Source organism: Ovis canadensis, chromosome 7 (assembly GCF_042477335.2).
Source record: "Ovis canadensis isolate MfBH-ARS-UI-01 breed Bighorn chromosome 7, ARS-UI_OviCan_v2, whole genome shotgun sequence".
Classification (NCBI taxonomy): domain Eukaryota; kingdom Metazoa; phylum Chordata; class Mammalia; order Artiodactyla; family Bovidae; genus Ovis; species Ovis canadensis.
The window spans coordinates 57121199-57138487 of record NC_091251.1 but is presented as its reverse complement, the minus strand read 5'-3'; the positions used below and the strand labels follow the sequence as shown (position 1 = coordinate 57138487).

The window sequence follows — 17289 nt, the reverse complement described above, 5'->3', positions numbered from 1 at the left end:
TCAGTCCTTCCAGTGAATATTCAGGGTTGATTTCCTTTAGGATCCACTGGTTTGATGTATAGTAATTGTACAATATTATATGTTACAGGTGTACAATATAGTGATTCACAATTTTTAAAGGTTATACTCCATTTAAAATTATTATACAGACTATAGTCCCTTTGTTGTACAATATCTTTGTAACTTGTCTTATACCTAATAGTTTGTACCCCTTACTCCCTTACCCTTCTTGCCCTGGTCCCCTCCCCTCTTCTAGCAAGGAAGAATTTATTTAATCCACTAGAATGTTCCACGTTGGAAAAATTGGTGTCTGACTGACTACAACTCCAGGTAGGTCTTTGAGGCTGGTAATCTAGACTATGATCTTCCTGATAGGAAACCCTTGAGGACATTGATTCTGAATACCCAGGTCTAGAGTAAGTAAAAACCCTGCAACCTGATAGGGAAACTTGAAAGATAGCAAGTAATCACAGAACTAAATGCAGTGTTTACACTGGGGAAAATAATGACAATATTACAAGCTAATTATTACCATCTAATTGACAAACTAGCAGTGAGGAGGAACAGACTTAACAAATAAACCCTCCAGGGCTCAGGCTTCTCGCTAACTACCAGGTAATAGTCCTTCCCCTGGAAATGAAAATAAACAATCCAGTCCCATGCAGATGAAATTTCTGACTCCCACAGGGAAAAGTCTTTCAAGAATGTCAGGCTGTGTTTAAAAGATTATCTCCCATGGTAATTAAATGGATTTTCAAGCTGAGGTTTCTCCAGAAAAGCGGATAACCGGCAGGTCATGGCTCGTTGAAGTGGAACAGTTGTGCCCTGTGGGCTCTCTAGGAGTTGGGAATCAAGGTTTGCCACCTGGAGTCCATTCATCAGTATTTCAGCACAAGGAAAGATGTACTGAGATGGAGTTGGGGGAAGGAGCACCACTTCTTCTGGGCACTCTTCCACAGACCACAGCGTTGTTTCAAGAGAGAGAGGGAGAGTGTGTGTGTGTGTGCGGGCGCGCGCTCGCTTCACAGAATCCCCGTCCCTGACTACCTTGTTCTCTAACTGGAGAGTAGGGAGAGTCAGAAGCGACACTTGATGCCCACGTTCATTTAAAATGCTATGAGCAGGGACTTCCCTAATGGTCCAGTGGCTAAGACTCCACACTTCCAATGCGGGAGCCCCAGGTTCAATCCCTGGTCAGGGTACTAGATCCCACATGCTGCAAGTAAGAGTTTTCCGCATGCGCCAACTAAAACAATCCTACATGCTGCAGCTGAGAATTCCAGTGCTGCAAGTAAAGATCCTGTATTCCACAACCAAGACCAGGTGGAGCCAAACAAATATTTTAAATAAAGCTGTCAACCCCAGAACTCTATAACCAGTGAAAATAAGTATTATCAGATAAAACTAGAGAATTTGTGACCAGCAGAAATACTCTAAGAAATGTGAATGAAAGCTCTTTAGGCTTTAAGGGAAATTATCCCAGAAGAAACTTGGAGCTTCAGGGGGCACGAGAGAGCACTGGAAATAGTAAATAGAGGAAAAAAAAATTTCTTTTAGATGCTATGAGGATTTGGCCCTATGTCTGGACACACACAGGAGAATCCTCTAATTTTTCAGGCTGTCAACCTTCAGGTATCAGTTCAGTTCAGTTCAGTCGCTCAGTCGTGTCCGACTCTTTGCGACCCCATGAATCGCAGCACCCCAGGCCTCCCTGTCCATCACCATCTCCCGGAGTTCACTCAGACTCACATACATCGAGTCCGTGATGCCATCCAGCTGTCTCATCCTCGGTCGTCCCCTTCTCCTCCTGCCCCCAATCCCTCCCAGCATCAGAGTCTTTTCCAATGAGTCAACTCTTCCCAGGAGGTGGCCAAAGTACTGGGGTTTCAGCTTTAGCATCATTCCTTCCAAAGAAATCCCAGCGCTGATCTCCTTCAGAATGGACTGGTTGGATCTCCCTGCAGTCCAAGGGACTCTCAAGAGTCTTCTCCAACACCACAGTTCACAAGCATCAATTCTTCGGCGCTCAGCCTTCTTCACAGCCCAACTCTCACATCCATACATGACTACTGGAAAAACCATAGCCTTGACTAGACGGACCTAGGTATACCTTTTCAGAAATGTTGGAACTTGAAGAGATTTCAAAAATGGTGGAACTTGAAGGGATTCCAGACTCTCTAGTTTAGCCTCTCACTGGACACCAGTTTTCTCAGCTCTCACGTATCATAGTTTCTCCTGGACTGTGTTGTTTTATTTCCACAGCCTCAAAGCCCTGGACTCAAGGCAACTAAACTACTGCAAGATGGCAACGAGGGGAGAGGGAGGCTGGAGGCAGTCACTCCAGGAGCAGACCGGAGCAGAGCGGTTACTCAGCTGAGGGCAAAACTAAATTCCTTAGAGACCGCAGGGAACAGAGGGGAAGCCGTCAAGAGGTATCATGCAAACCCTGAGGGTCAGGAGGAGGTGCAGCTGCCAGGTGGCAAGCCTTCCGGAGCGAGGCTGCCAGCCGTTGCTCTGCTCACATCTGGGCCCGCGGCCAGGATGGCAGAAGCTGCCAGCCAGGCCTGAAGGGAAGAAACTCAGGAAGTGAAGATGTGGCGAAGCTGTGCGTCCCGTAGCTAAAGGGAACTGAGTAAGAAGAACTGTCTTTTCCCAGAGCAGGGGCTCACCTGAAGGCTTCCTGAAAGAGAGGCCCAGGCCCTCCCATTTCATGTCTGTGAACCCACATCGTGACTGGGGGCACGTGCGTGACAGGCACTGAGGAATCACAATCCCCGAAGAATGAAAGCCCCCAGGGAACAGAGAGCTCAGAAAGCATTACCAGGAGGAATGTTTCTTTGGTCCTAAGTAATTTTCCTTGGAAGTTGGCTAAATTAGGTGTTTGGGAGCAGAAAAGACTAAGGATAGAAAAGGAAATGGAGAGACTTCCCCGGTTGGTCCCTCGTGGTCCAGTGGTTAAGACTCTGCCCTCCCAGTGCAGGGGGCCCGGGTTCGATCCTTGGTCAGAGAATTGGATCCCACATGTCACAGCTAAGACCCAGCACAGCCACCGGAATTAAAAAAAAAAAAAAAAAAAGGCAACAGAGTTCATGGTTGAGAAAGAGAAATTCCTAGGAAAGAGAAGCAATTGTATTGGACCCAGAGAGTCCAAAGAACCAGATCCAGCTGCCCCCGCAACTCGCCCCCCAACCGCCACCCCTCCATGAGTGATCCCAAGCAGGTCACATTCCCTGCCTAAGTCTCCTTCGCCCTTTGTACCAATGGGAGGGGTGGACACTATGTTCTGGAAGATCCCTTCTGGCTCCCAAGCTCTGAGATTTACTAAGATTACTGGGGCTAAGCACCTTCACCTCTGTATCAGGCCAGTTTGAATGGGTTGGAAAGAGCTGCTCACGCCAAGGCAGCTCCTGGGCATGTGATGGGGTGCCTAGTGGGAGCCAGCTGTGGAAATGAGGGCACAGGGCACTGCCGTTCCCCAGGCTGGTCCAGTGCTGCTGGTCTCAGCTGCCAACCATGGGGTGAGCGTGGGGGTCGCTCATCCTGAGTGCCCATCACAGGCCCTTAGGGCAGCAGAGTCTAGAAAGCCTTTTCTTCCCCTCATTAAGGTTGATGGTGATAGTGATGATGATATTAGTAGTTTTGGTCCTTACACCTCTACAACTCTGTGGGGTCCACAAGGCAAGAACTGCCCCGTTTTGTAGATGAAAAATTGAGATTAAGTGATTTGCCCAAAGTCAGACTTTGGCTTAGTAACAGAGGTACCTTGCCTGGATCACAGAACTTCTGTGAACTTCTGTTTCAGGGTTTATCTGGAAGATTTTGTCCAGGCCCATTTCCTCCCCCTCCCGTAATCTCCTTGAAGGCAAGGACCATGTCTCATTCATCCCTGCTTTGGCCGCAGTGCCTGGCACAAAGCAGGCCCTCACATGTTTACTGAGCTGGATTCTCCTGCTAATTTTGTGCAGGGAAGTAAGTGCCTATATTAATCCCCCTAGCTTCTCTCTCTTCCCCCACGTAATTTTTTTTTTTCCTATCAAAAAAGAAATGAAAAATGATGTCACTTGCTCAGGTTCAGAATTTATGCTCCTAGCTTTCTCGTGTACCTGCATGAAGTTTTGCTCTGTTTGGAGCCACTCACTGAAAAATAAATCCTATTGCTGGCCCCTGGCTTGGCATTTTATTGGAGTTCATAGGACCCTCTTCCAGCATGTGATGGCTCTGTCCCCTTCTTACACGGCTAAGGACATTGTCAGAGCAGCCTCCCGTCTCTTTGGCTTGTAGGTAACAGAGGTGCCAGGGTGAGGGGGTGCACCAAGGCACCCAGTGTCAGGCATGTCGGCAGCGGCTCCTTTCTGCCCCCAGCTGCTGTGTGGGCAACGTGTGACTTGTTGCTCTAACACTGCGTTTTCGTCGGCAGCTACAGCCCTGGCGTCATCTTTCAGCTTGTTCTCAGCTGTCACACTCATGCCAATGGCTGTGCTACCAGAAAACCTCTCCCAGGACTGACTCTTCCAAAAGAAGCATTTCCAGCTACCGTCAAAATGTGACTTTTCTCTTGAGTTGTGACTTTCCCTCTTGCATGGATTAGATTCCTCCCAAGATCATGATAAAAAGGAGATCATACGGATCTCTCTGTTTGTTTTCCCAACTAAAATCAAGGCATTATTTCTTTCCAGTTCATGAATTTTTCTGTTTGAGGCAAAACAGAAGCGGGCCAAATTTCTGTTTTGAATTGTAACAGGAGATTAACGTGGCACAGCTCAAAGCGCCTCTCATGCTGCCCAGCAAGGTGTTATTGAGGCCCAGAGTAAAGACATGTGGTACCCCCAAGGACCAGGATGGTTTCAGGGAGAACACCAAATGCGTGAAACTGTAGAGAGAGAAGCAAAGTGAGCCCCACATCGCCTGGCTTTGACAGCTAACAATCCTTAGCCAATCTGCCTCCATCTCTACCATACCCACGCTCCCCAGCTCTGGATGATTTTTGAAACAAACCCGAATATACTTCATCTGTGCACATTTCAGTATGTCTTTAAAATACAAGGGCTCTTAGAACAAAAGCATAATACCATTCCCACACTCAAAAAGTTAACCGTTCCTTGGGTTGCAAAGAGTTGGACACGACTGAGCGACTGAACTGAACTGAACTGAACTGAATCTTACTAAAACCAGTCAGAATTTTAAAAATTTCCAAGTATCTTGTATCCTTTTATTTGAAGTAGATGATCTTTATTTTTAATAACTGTAATTAAAACTCCTCATTCCTCTTCTCCTATCTTTAAAAAAGTTTCTTTTATGGAAGTGTAGTTGATTTACACAGTTGTGTTAACAGCAAAGTGATTCATTATACATATACCCATTCTTTATGTTCTTTTCCATGATGGTTTATCCCTTGTTCCCTGTGCTATGCAGCAGGACCTTGTTGCTTTCATATCTTTTTTAACGGTTGTTTGTAAAATTCAGGATTCAGATAACATCCAGAGAGTACCGTTGGTTGATGTGTACGGCCTAGATCTCAATTTGATGGTGCTAAGCCTTGTCAGAGGACAAATGACCCCACTCTTCCAAAGCTCAGATGCTCAAAATCTCAGAGCCAGGCTAGTCTGGTCCATCCTTTGCCCTCAGGGGATGGGTCATGGAGTCCCAAGTTTCCATGACCACCACCACACCTACCATCCCAGGTTAGGCCCTCTCCCTCAATATATCACACTGTAAAGGATCCCTGCAGGGTCCCCACCCCAGCCTTTCCTGTTGGCTGCCAGGCTCCTTTCTTGTTGCAACTGGGTTTAACCAAGTGTAGCCCTGCGCCCATCCATCCACTCCGTTTCTCCACAGCATGCCCTGCCTTGCTCCTATCCCCCAAAAAACAAAGGAGAACCATAGCCGTCTTTCACAGTTTTAGCCTGTCAAGGCCTTCATTAATTTTTTTCTTTTTCTTTTTGGCTGTGCCACAGGGCATGTGGGATCTTAGTTCTAGGACCAGGGATTGAACCCACATCCCCTGCATTCAAAGGCAAAATCTTAACCTTTGGACCACCAGGGAAGTCCCTGTCAAGGCCTTCAAAAGCCCTCATACCTTCCCAAGGTCGACTGCCATAGTCAGGCCAGCTGCCCCATCCTCAGAACAACCTTCATAAATGTTCTTATGCTAAAAATCTGCTTTAAATGCCTCCTTTTCTCTCCACCTTTGCAAATCTTGTCCATCTTCAAAAACAAGCTCAAGTCCTGGACAAGCTACTCCAGCACTTTCTTGAATTGTCATTTAACCATCTCCCCTGTGACTGTTATAAACCTGTTCCAGACTAGAATCCTGCCTTCAAGTTCCAAAGACCTTTGGAAGCCTAGAGGCCAATGTCACATCCCTCCCCTGTGTCTGAGACACAGTGGCATTTACTAGACACTAAATGAATAGCTTCTTAAGCTCATTTCAGAAATCTAGCCATAAAGGGATAGGAGAAGGGCATGTGTGTGTGTGGTTATAGGAAGATGAGGGTGACGAGAAGCATTTTTTTTTTTAGTGGAGAGACTTCAGCACACTTCTAAGCAGAAGGAAAAGGAAGCAGATAAGGAAGGATGGTTCCAGAAGAAAGTCATGGAGTGTAGGCCTGAAAAGAAAGCAAGGGAGGGGAGGGCCTGGAGGCGGAGGTAGAAATTACCTCTGGGCTGAAGGAGGCATGCAGTAAGTGTTTGCTGAATAGATCAGACCAGTACACTGAAGACTTCCTGGAAAGAAGCCCATAGACGGACAAACAGAGCCAGAAATCCTACAACTCACAAGTCTGCAGAGGCCATCAGGGAGAAGACTGACTGTGGGATGACAGGCAGTCTCAGAGTCTCACATTCTGAGATGCTCGCAGCCCAAGTACATCCATGAGCCTGAAAGAGTCAGTGTGTTTTTTAAAGTGAACTTGTTTTAAAATTTAGACAACATTTTAAAGCAGGTACAAGAGTAAAGAGCACAGTAGAATGGCCCCATGCGCCCATCTGTTTGTGACAGATTACGTGTTACCCATACCCCTGACCCCATCCATCTCCCTCGACCGGATTACTTTGAAGAAAACCTGTGGATGCTTATAAACAACTAAAGGTAAGAACTCTCTAAAAATAACCTCATATCATCTTCACATCTAAAAACTGTTAACAGTGATTTCTTAATGTCATCAAATACCCAGTGCATGTTCGGTTGCCCCAGTTGTCTCATAATTTTTTCCCTGTTTTTAAGTATAGTTGATATACAGTGCTTCAGGTGTCCAGCAAAGTGATTCAGTTTTATATATATAAGAATATTCTTTTTCAGATTATTTTCCATGATAGGTTGTTATAAGATATTGAATGTGCTAAAGTCATATGTATTTATGAAAGAGTTTGTTTGAATCACAGTCGAAATAAGGTCTGTGTATCATGACTGGTTAATATGTCCCATAGGTTTCTTTTTATCTACAGGTCCTCCTCTTATTTCTCTCCAACATGGGTGTATTTACTCATACTTATGTAGATATAGACTCACTACTGCCTTGGGCAAATAACAATCTACACAAATAAATGAAGGATAATTTTAATATTTTATAATGTTTGCAGACATGGTATAGGGGTAAGTAAAACACTTAATGGGGTTGAGTAATTTCTACATTTACTAAATATACTACATATGTGACAGCATATATTATAATAAAAAAGCACATATCGCTCCGTAGAAGACCAGAACCATGTAATTACTGGTACAGTTTGATTGCTGTTTCTTACTGATTATTCTTTCTCACTGACTGCATCCTATGTGCTTAAGAATAACAGAAAATTTAATGAAGATAAATATTGCCTGTAATTTGAACTATATCTGACAAGTCTGGACCAAAAATAAAATGCTTTCACTATTATTTTATTTTGATATTTGTCCTTTGGGGCCTTTCTAAGTCTGTCCCTCAGACCTACCTGACACCCCTGACATTGGTATGGTAACAAGGGTGTGGTGGTAGCCACACCCTTGGGATAGACCCTTCAGTGTCTGTGTGAACGCCTGGGCAGCTGGTCCTGACCACTGTCTCCGGGGCCTGTCTCTTTGGACTGACTACCAAAACACAGCCAGATCAAAACTTGCCCCCACAGATTAAACTGTAGTGACCAGGTCTTACACATTCTAGATGTTGACACACCTTTTTTGTTTTTTAAACGAACAGTCAAAATTTTAGTACAATAAAAGCTTTTGATCAGCCCACAAGGTTTGTTTTTTAAGATCTGATTGGTAAAAATACCCCTAGTCTAGGCATGTATATTTATTGAAAATGGTCATAGATTGTGTATCAAATTTGAATGCACACTTAACTAAATAGATACTTTCAGTTTAAGAATGAGTATTCCAAAGTCAAATAAAGGAGAAAATCACTAAATACCCTCCTTGGAGTGCTATTTAATTTTGAAGTTAATTCATTCATTTCTTCAACAAACATTCCCACTGTGGGCCAGGCATTGTATTTAGTATGGAAGATACAGTGGAGAACACGGCAGATCTGGTCTCTGTCCTCAAGGAACTTACATAATAGGGACTTCGCTGGTGGTCCAGTGGTTACAGATCTGCCTTCCGATACAGGGGGTGTAGGTTCAATCCCTTGTCGGGCAACCAAGATCACATATGCCATTCAGCAACCATGCCAATGCGCCTCAGCTACTGAGCCCATGCTCTGGAGACCGTGAGCCACAACAGAGACCCAACCCAACCAAAAATAAATAAATGTTCAAGAAAGAAGAAAAGACTGATAGTAAATTACAAATAAGCAAACCAATGTACATGAGTAAAATAATTCCAGTCTGCAATCAATGCTATGAAGGAAATAAGCAAGGGCTGATGGAGAAAAATGGAGGGACTACAGTGGACCAAGTGGTACAGAAGAGGTGCCATTAAAGCTGAGACTTAAAGGATGGGACTGAATCCACGGTGAGTGAGACCAGGGGAATGGCATTCCAGAGGGCAGGCACAGAGCATTCAGAGCATTCAGAGGCCCTGCTGCAGCAGAGAGCTTGTATATTTTTTGTGTATGTGATATAAAGACTCAGAAAGAACCTAGGGTTCATCTGGCTTCCTCTTGGCTAGTCTGGGTGTTGGCTAGGCTGTGGGCTGAGTGGGTGTCATTCGGCACCTGCTCAGGTACACTCCTTTCAGGGAGTTGGGACCCACCTTTCTCCAGGGGTCACCCATCCTCTGTGGTCCTGTGGCTAGAGCCACAGAGAACACAGCTAAGCCACAGGACCCCATTCAGAAGAGAAGGCAGCCTTTGTATCCTCTCTAAACCCATCTAATGTCACACATTTTGGGACTTCCCTGGTGGTCTAAGACTCCATGCTCCCAGTGCAGGGGACCCGGGTTCAATCCCTGGTCAGGGAACTAGACCCCATGTGCCACAACTAAAGAGTGTGCATGCTGCAAGTAAAGACCTGGTACAAATAATAAATAATTTCAAAAATACTACACATTCTCAGGATGTTGTTAGGATGTAGAAGCCACATTAAAATTTTTTTTATTTTTTATTATTTATTTTTGGCTGCATTGGGTCTTTGTTGCTGTGCAGACTTTCTCTAGTGGCAGCGAGCAGGGACTACTGTCTAGTTAGGGTGCTCAGGCTTCTCACTGCAGTGCCTTCTCTCATTGTGAAGCACAGGCTCTGGGGCACAGGCTTCAGTAGCTGTGGCACACGGACTTAGTTGCTCCGAGGCATGTGGGATCTTCCTGGACAAGGGATCAAACCCATGTCCCCTGCATTGACAGGTGGATTCTTAACCACTGGACCATCAGGGAAATCCTAAAAATATGTCTAATATATATTTTATAGCTCCTGCAGTTCACTTCTGGAGTTGATTAAAAGATATATGGCTTCTCATAAAAGTCCAGGGAGCTGAACTGTTCAGTAGTATGGGGTTCCCACAGTATCTTCCCTGGCTGGATTCTTATCCCCGCTGAACAGAAAGCCACACTGTGCTCACTCTCTCTGTTTTCCTGCCAGTCAAGTGGAGAGGCATGGCCATAAAGCCCTATATCCTGCCCCAAAGGAAAGAAGGCTACTAGAGGGCTGGGTTAATGATTAACCGGTGATGTCTTTTGATTTTATTATAAACAGAGGTCAAGGAGCCGAACTGGTTGAAGCTTTTTCTTTGTTAATGTTAGAAGTGAAGCAGAGCAAGGGCAGAGCAAGGGCTGGAGGATCAGGATTACTTATTATTTACAAAGCTTAAAGCTGGACAGCCATAGCAGGCCCATTCTGCTTCCTTGGTTTTTATTGTAAATCAATAAGAAAGATTATTCTTATTTCAATAGAAATAAAGTTTTCTAAGGGTGCTCTAATCCATACTTTATATCAAACTTTTCCTTTTATTATTTCAATTTGGGGGGGTCACTTTGAGAGGGAAGGGACTGGGACAGGGTAAAGTCCCCCCAAGCCACTCTTTGGCAGCCTTTCTGGTTTAGCCGTGGCAGTGGGGCCAGTAGTGCAGGCTGGAGGGTGAACAAAGGTGAGCTGCAAGACCGGGGCCATCAACTCAGCTCTCTGCTAGCCCCGGGGAAGTCCTTCCCCCACACCTTGCCATATTTAGAGGGCCCCTGCCTCTCCAGTAATCCCTTTCCAGTATTGCTGGGGAAGAGGGGAGGTACGGGTATAGCTAGGAGGAGACTTTGCAGTCATTTACCCTTTGGCTTCCAAGCATTTGTCAGGTTCTCTCTGGAGGGAAGGCTTTTATAGGGAGGAGGGTGGGGTTTCCTAGCTGTCAAAGATAGATGGTGCCAGCTACTTGCTTTTGCTCCTGTCTCCAGCACCCTTTTAGGTTCTGTTGCCTTAGAGAGTGTTCAATATGGTGAAGCTCTGCCTACTTGTCGAGACTCCTCTGAACCTGCTCTCCACCCCCTCTTTATTGCAGCAATGCTGAGACACACCCAGCTGCATCTCATCTCCCTGAAACGGCCTCTCCCTGCCCCTCTCACTCCCCAAAGGCAGGACCAAGTGTCTCCCTGTCCTGGTGGTCCCATGGAGCCTTTACATTTATCTTTCCTAGAGGCACCTACTCTTAAACCAATCCCAGTAGACCAGTGGTTCTCAAAGTACAGTCCCTGAACAAGCATCACCACCATCATCACCTAGGAATCTGTTAGAAACCTTGGGCCCCACCCCAGATGCCCTGACCCAGACACTCTGGGGGTGGTGCCCAGCATCTGTCACTGAATGAACCCAGTGGGTGATTCTGGTTCTCACTGACAGTTGGGAACCACCATGCTGGGTTCTCAGCTCATCCCATTCATCCCTGTATCCCTGACTCTTCCCTCTGAGCCCACACATCAAAGTGGTTCTTGAATAAAAACCGCTAAGAAGTTAGCCAAGTTGCTGAGGTGGTAACAGCTTAACCCCAGCAGGGAAACCTAGCCAGGCCCATCACCTCTCCATGCTCAGTACTTGTCATTCTCTTTGATCTTCTTTGACTGGTTCACAAAGGAATTTTGGTCACTGTAAATGTGCTAAGTCCCCAGTAGAGCCAGACATCCTGCCCTACCCTCCTAAAAAAGTATATTAAAAACATTATTTCTCCATGCTCAGGCAGGGACCATCTCTGACTAGTAAGAACTCCACACACCATCTTTTTAATGCATCGTTATATGTGTCATTATAGAAACATAATTATGGTGTTTAAAGTCGTTTTTATTCAGTGTTGAGCCATTAGGAACATAACTTCCTTTTCTAAATTTGTTTTCATGGCTCATTTCATGTCTTTCATCTTGCATGTGTGTGTGTGGTTAAAATATACATAAAATTTACCGTTTTTAACCATTTTAAAGTGAATCCAGTGGTATTAATTACATTTACACTGTTGTGAAGTCATCATCACTAGCCCTTTCCAGAACTTTTTCCATCATCCCAAATGTATATTCCTGGTGGTACATGGCTGTGGAAAATAGTTTGGTGATTCCTTAAAAAGTTAAACACAATTATTATAATACCTAGCAATTCTGTTGTTATTTAGTCACTAAGTTATGTCCAACTCATTTGCGACTCCATGGACGGTAGCCTGCCAGGCTCCTCTGTTCATAGAATTTTATAAGCAATACTGGAGTGGATTGCTATTTCCTTCTCCAGGGGATCTTCCCAACCCAGGGATCGAACCCCTGTCTCCTGCAATGCAAGTGGATTCTTTACCATTGAGCCACTTGGGAAGCCAAGGTATGTAATGAAAGGAATTGAAAGCAGGAACTCAAACAGATACTTATAATGTTCATAGCAGAATTATTTGTAATAGCCAAAAGGTGGAAATAACCCAAGTGCCCATCAGAAAATGAAGGGGTAAATAAAATGTGGTATATACATACAATGGAATACTGTTCAATCATAAAAAGGCTCGTCTTGTTTTAATGTACAATTTCTTTCCCAAGAATCTAACTCACTAGATGGGTTAGATGTTTGAGGAGAGCTGAGGTAGGTTTCTATGCTTGCAAAGCATCTGTCCCAAAGCAAGCTTATGATAGATGCTCAGTAAACAGTCAGTGGTGAGGAAAACTCTTTATCTTACTTGCTCTAGATGCAGAAGAGTTGGTGTCAGATGTTGGTGTGTATCAGACTCCCCTGGAGGGTTTTGTTCAAACACAGATTTCGTACCAAAACACAGATGGCTAAAACACTCTCATAGTTTCTGATTCAGAAGGTTTTGGGTGCAGTCCCCAGATTTGTGTTTCTAACCGATTCCCAGATGATGCTGATGCTGCTGGTCTGGGGACCACACTTTGAGAAGCACTGGTCTAGTCTAACTCCGTATTTCTGAACTCTAACTGTGCACTGGAATCTCCAAGACCTTCTCAGTTTACTCCCAGCCCCAGCCTCCAAGGCCTGGTTTAATTGGTCTTGAGTGGAGTCTAGGTACAGGAGGCTTTAAAAAGCTTCTCAGGGGATTCTGCTCAGGTGTGCAGCCAAAGTTAAGAAACACCGGTGGAAATCCCTCATTACTTCGATGGTGTTGGGTTTGGAGCCAGAGCTTTTTATTCTCCAGTGTCAAGGTAAGATTTTTTTTTTTTTTTTTTAATTTTGTATTGTGGTAAAACATAGCCAGGCTTCCCCGGTGGCGCTAGTGGTAAAGAACTCGCCTGCCAACGCAGAAGACCCAAGAAACGCGGGTTCAATCGCTGGGCTGGGAAGATCCCCTACAGTAGGAAATGGCAACCCACTCTAGTATTCTTGCCTGGAAAAACTCCATGGACAGACGAGCCTGGCGGGCTACAGCCCACGGGGTTGAAAAGAGTTGGACCTGAGTGAGCACGCAGGCACTCGCACATATAATGTGTATTTAATGTGAATGACATTTAGTATACTCACAGTGCTGCACAGCCATCACTACTGTTCAGTCCCAGGACATTTGCATCACCCCGAAGGAAACCGTATTCTCTAAGCAGTCTTTTCTCGTTTTCTCTCTGCCCCGCCCCCGCCCCCGCCCCCAGCGCTGGGCAACAACTAATCTCCGTTCTGTCCCTATGGATTTGCGTCTTCCGGTTGTCTGGCTTCTTCCACATACTATAATGTTTTCAAGGTTCCTTCATAATGTACTTCATCCCTTTGTATGGCTGAAGAATCTCCCATTGTACGAATAAATGAAGCTTGTTTCTCCTTTCATAGTGCTGCTCTTGACTGTAGTTTAAATATCTGACTCTGGTCAACTTGCTCCTGTCTACTATAAAATAATCCTTGACTGAAATAAAGCATTAGTGTTTCTGCTGTATGGGTTTTAGAAGGTAAACTGTGAACAGAGCCTGCATGAAACAGAGGTGGGGGTATTGCAGCCTGGTATCCTGGAAGCAAGGGTCTGGGGGCCAGGGAGGCTGTTACTTGTAACTAGCTTCTGAATGAAGAGGAACACTTTGAACATTCATGATAATAAAGGTGTGTTCTATACAAGGTGATGAAGCAGTGTTCCCTGACACCAAAAGGAAGCTGATGGGAGAACAAATAATGTGAGCTGGGGCTGCCTTAATGACAGGCTCCTTCCCTGGCAGAGACGGTGGAAAATGTCTCAGGTACTTCTTCTGGCTGCCAAACAACTTGCGCTCCTCTCCCTCCCTCTCCCCATCCCATCACTTTTAACCTTTGTTAAAAGTGTGAGGCTGTGGGTGAGGAGGAGACTGGATTGGCGGTCAGACAGCTGGTCAGGGGCCACCCTGGATATCTATTGAAGGCGGCCCTGAACAAGCTATTAGTTGTGGGCTTCTGGTATCTGTTTACTAGATGAGGACCTCCCCTTTCCTCCTGCTCTGGCCCCTCGCTTCGTCTCTTATTTATTTACAGCTGCACTGGGTCTTTATTGCTTCGCACAGCCATTTCTCTAGCCTTGGGCTTTTCTCTAGTTGTGGCGAGCGGGGGCCACTCTTTAGCTGCAGTGTGTGCCTTCCCACAGCAGTGGGTTTTCTTGTGGAGCACAGGCTCTAGGCCTGTGGGTTTCAGTAGCAGTGCATGGCTTAGCTTTGTAGCATCTTCCTTAGGGACTGAACACACATCCCCTGCATTGGCAGCTGGATTCTCTACCACTGAGCCACTTGGAAGTGCCCCCCCACCTCCTTTTTTTATGTTTATTTATTTATTTGGCTGCACCGGGTGTCAGTTGCAGCGCTCGGGATCGTTGATCTTCCTGGTAGCATGTAGCATTTTTAGTTGCAGTATGTGGGATCTGGTTCCCTGACCAGGGATTGAACCCAGGCCCCCTGCATTGGGAGCACAGAGTCTTAGCCACTGGCCCATCAGAGAAGTCCCCCTCACCGCCTCTTTGCAGCCAAGCATCAAATTAGAATTGTCTACACTGCTCAATTCTGCACCTCCACTCCCCACTGAGATCTCACGGCCCCAGGACTCTGACTTCCACCTCCCACTGGATTCAAGTAGACTCTTCAGCCCTCATTTTTCTTGTAGCCCTTGGCCCCAGTGATCCCACTCATTTCTGAACCTCTCCTCTCTGGGTTTGGGGGATACTGTTTGTCTGAGCTGTCTTCCCATTCCTCCTGCCCCTTTGCAGCTCTCAGTAGCCACCTGCCCTTCAAGACAGCTGTCCCATGGTTTTTATCTTTGGCTCGTTCTCACTCATTCACACTCCCCTGGGGTAATCCTGTCCCCCTCCCAGGGCTTCAGCACAACCTTTGCCCTGCCAGGGTTTCCTCCTGAGCTCCAGAGCCTGAAGGGACACCTCCATAAGATGTTCCATGGCCTCCTGAAATCAGACATGCCTGGAAGGGGAGGCAGACAGGCAGACAGACAATCTGAGAAATAACCAAACCTGCCATCTTTCCCTCTCTTGCCTTCCTTGCCCCAAAACCACCTCCACCTCCTTCGAGGTTCTCTGTCTCAGCTAATATTGCCACCCGCCCGCCAAAAGCCAGGAGTCACAGTCTCCTTCCTCTGGCCCCCATTGGCAGGCACAGGGAGGTGACAGTTTTCCTCTCTTAGCAGCCTTTTCTTTTTAGGACAATATTTTGTCTTTATTTTTAAACTTTTTTTTAAAAATTGAAATATAGTTGATTTACAATGTTGTGTTAGATTCAGGTGCACAGCAAAGTGATTCAGTTATATATATGTGTGTGTGTATACTATATATATATATATATATATATATATATATATATATATATACACACACACACACACACACATATATATTCTTTTTCAGATTCTTTTCCATTATAGGTTATTACAAGATATTGAATAGAGTTCCCCGTGCTATACAGTAGGTCCTTGTTATTTTATATATAGTAGTGTGTATCTGGAGAAGGCAATGGCAAACCACTCCACTACTCTTGTCTGGGAAATCCCATGGACAGAGGAGCCTGGTAGTCCGTGGAGTTGCAAAGAGTCGGACACGACTGAGCGACTTCACTTTCACTTTTCACTTTCATGCACTGGAGAATGAAATGGCAACCCGCTCCAGTGTTCTTGCCTGGAGAATCCCAGGGACAGAGGAGCCTGGTGGGCTGCCGTCTATGGGGTCGCACAGAGTCGGACACGACTGATGCGATTTAGCAGCAACAGCAGCAGTATGTATGTGTTAATCCCAAACTCCTCTAATTCATACCTTCCTCTTTCCTCTTTGGTAACCATAGGTTTGTTTTCTATGTCTCTGAGTCTATTTCTGTTTTGTAAGTTCATTTGCATCACCTTTTTAGATCCCATATATGTATATAAATGATATCATATGATGTTTGTCTTTCTCTGACTTACTTCACTTAGTATGATAATCTCTAGGTCCATTTATGTTGCTGCAAATGACTTTATTTCATTCTTTTCATGGCTAATATTCCATTGTCTATATATGTATACATATGTATGTGTGTGGGCATATATATGTATATTATATATGTGTATTATATATGTATATATATACACACACACCAAGCACATCACTTCTGTACTCTTTGTGCCAAAATGGACAACCTGAATCTCATAAGAAACCTTCAGACAAACCCAAACGGAAGGACATTCTATATGATATCTGGTCTATATGCTTCAGAAATGTCAAGGGCATGAAAGTTCTAAAGAGACCACAAGTAAATGCAAAGGATTATCCCAATTGATTCCCAATTCGGAAAAAATGCTGTCAAGGCCCGTATTGAGATTCTTTTAAACTTGGCCTTCATCTGCCCCCACTGGATATCCTATTCAGACGCATAGCTCCATATCTATAGGCCTCACTGGCCTTGTTTCTCCAGCCCTCCACTCCCCAAGCTAGATCCAGATCCAGACATCTCTTTGCTGAAAGTTCTTCAGTGGCTCCTTGAGCCTTCAGGCTTAATCCCAAGGTCTGGACTGCAGCCCAAATGCCCTGATGGTCTCCACCCCGCCACTGCAGCCTTTGCTTCTCCCACATTGCCAAGTGTCAAAAAAGTGGGGGTGGGGTTCTGAGACTTCACCCAGACTAAAAAGTTAGCCTGCCACAGTCTCACAGATGCTGGTGAGGACAGACTCCTGAGTCGAAGCACAGTTTAATACTCACAGGGACGGCAGAGTGACATTTGCACCTGTTTCCTAAGCTCAGATCCACAGGGTGATGTAATGAGGGCCTTGTGACACTTGCGCTTGCAAGCTGCTCAGGATGATGAGTGTCCCTCCCAGCTTAAGAAACCCCTGTATTTAGAGGCAGTTAGCAAGCCTGCTCAACTTTCGCCTCCGAAAGAGACAATATTTTCCTGGGCAGCAAACCGATCTGCTTTCTTCCCTGGGAGGAGACTGCCTCGAACTTACAGGATGATTTCCTACATAAACATCTTTGAAAAGATAGTCTGGAACAAAAGGTGTC

General features: G+C 45.3%; 1 protein-coding gene across 2 annotated transcripts in view; it reads right to left on the bottom strand.

Moving 5' to 3' along the window:
• The window catches only part of CA12 (carbonic anhydrase 12), a 65434-nt gene that overhangs the window by 23571 nt on the left and 24574 nt on the right, over positions 1-17289 (bottom strand). The gene's annotated exons all lie outside the window — the stretch shown is intronic.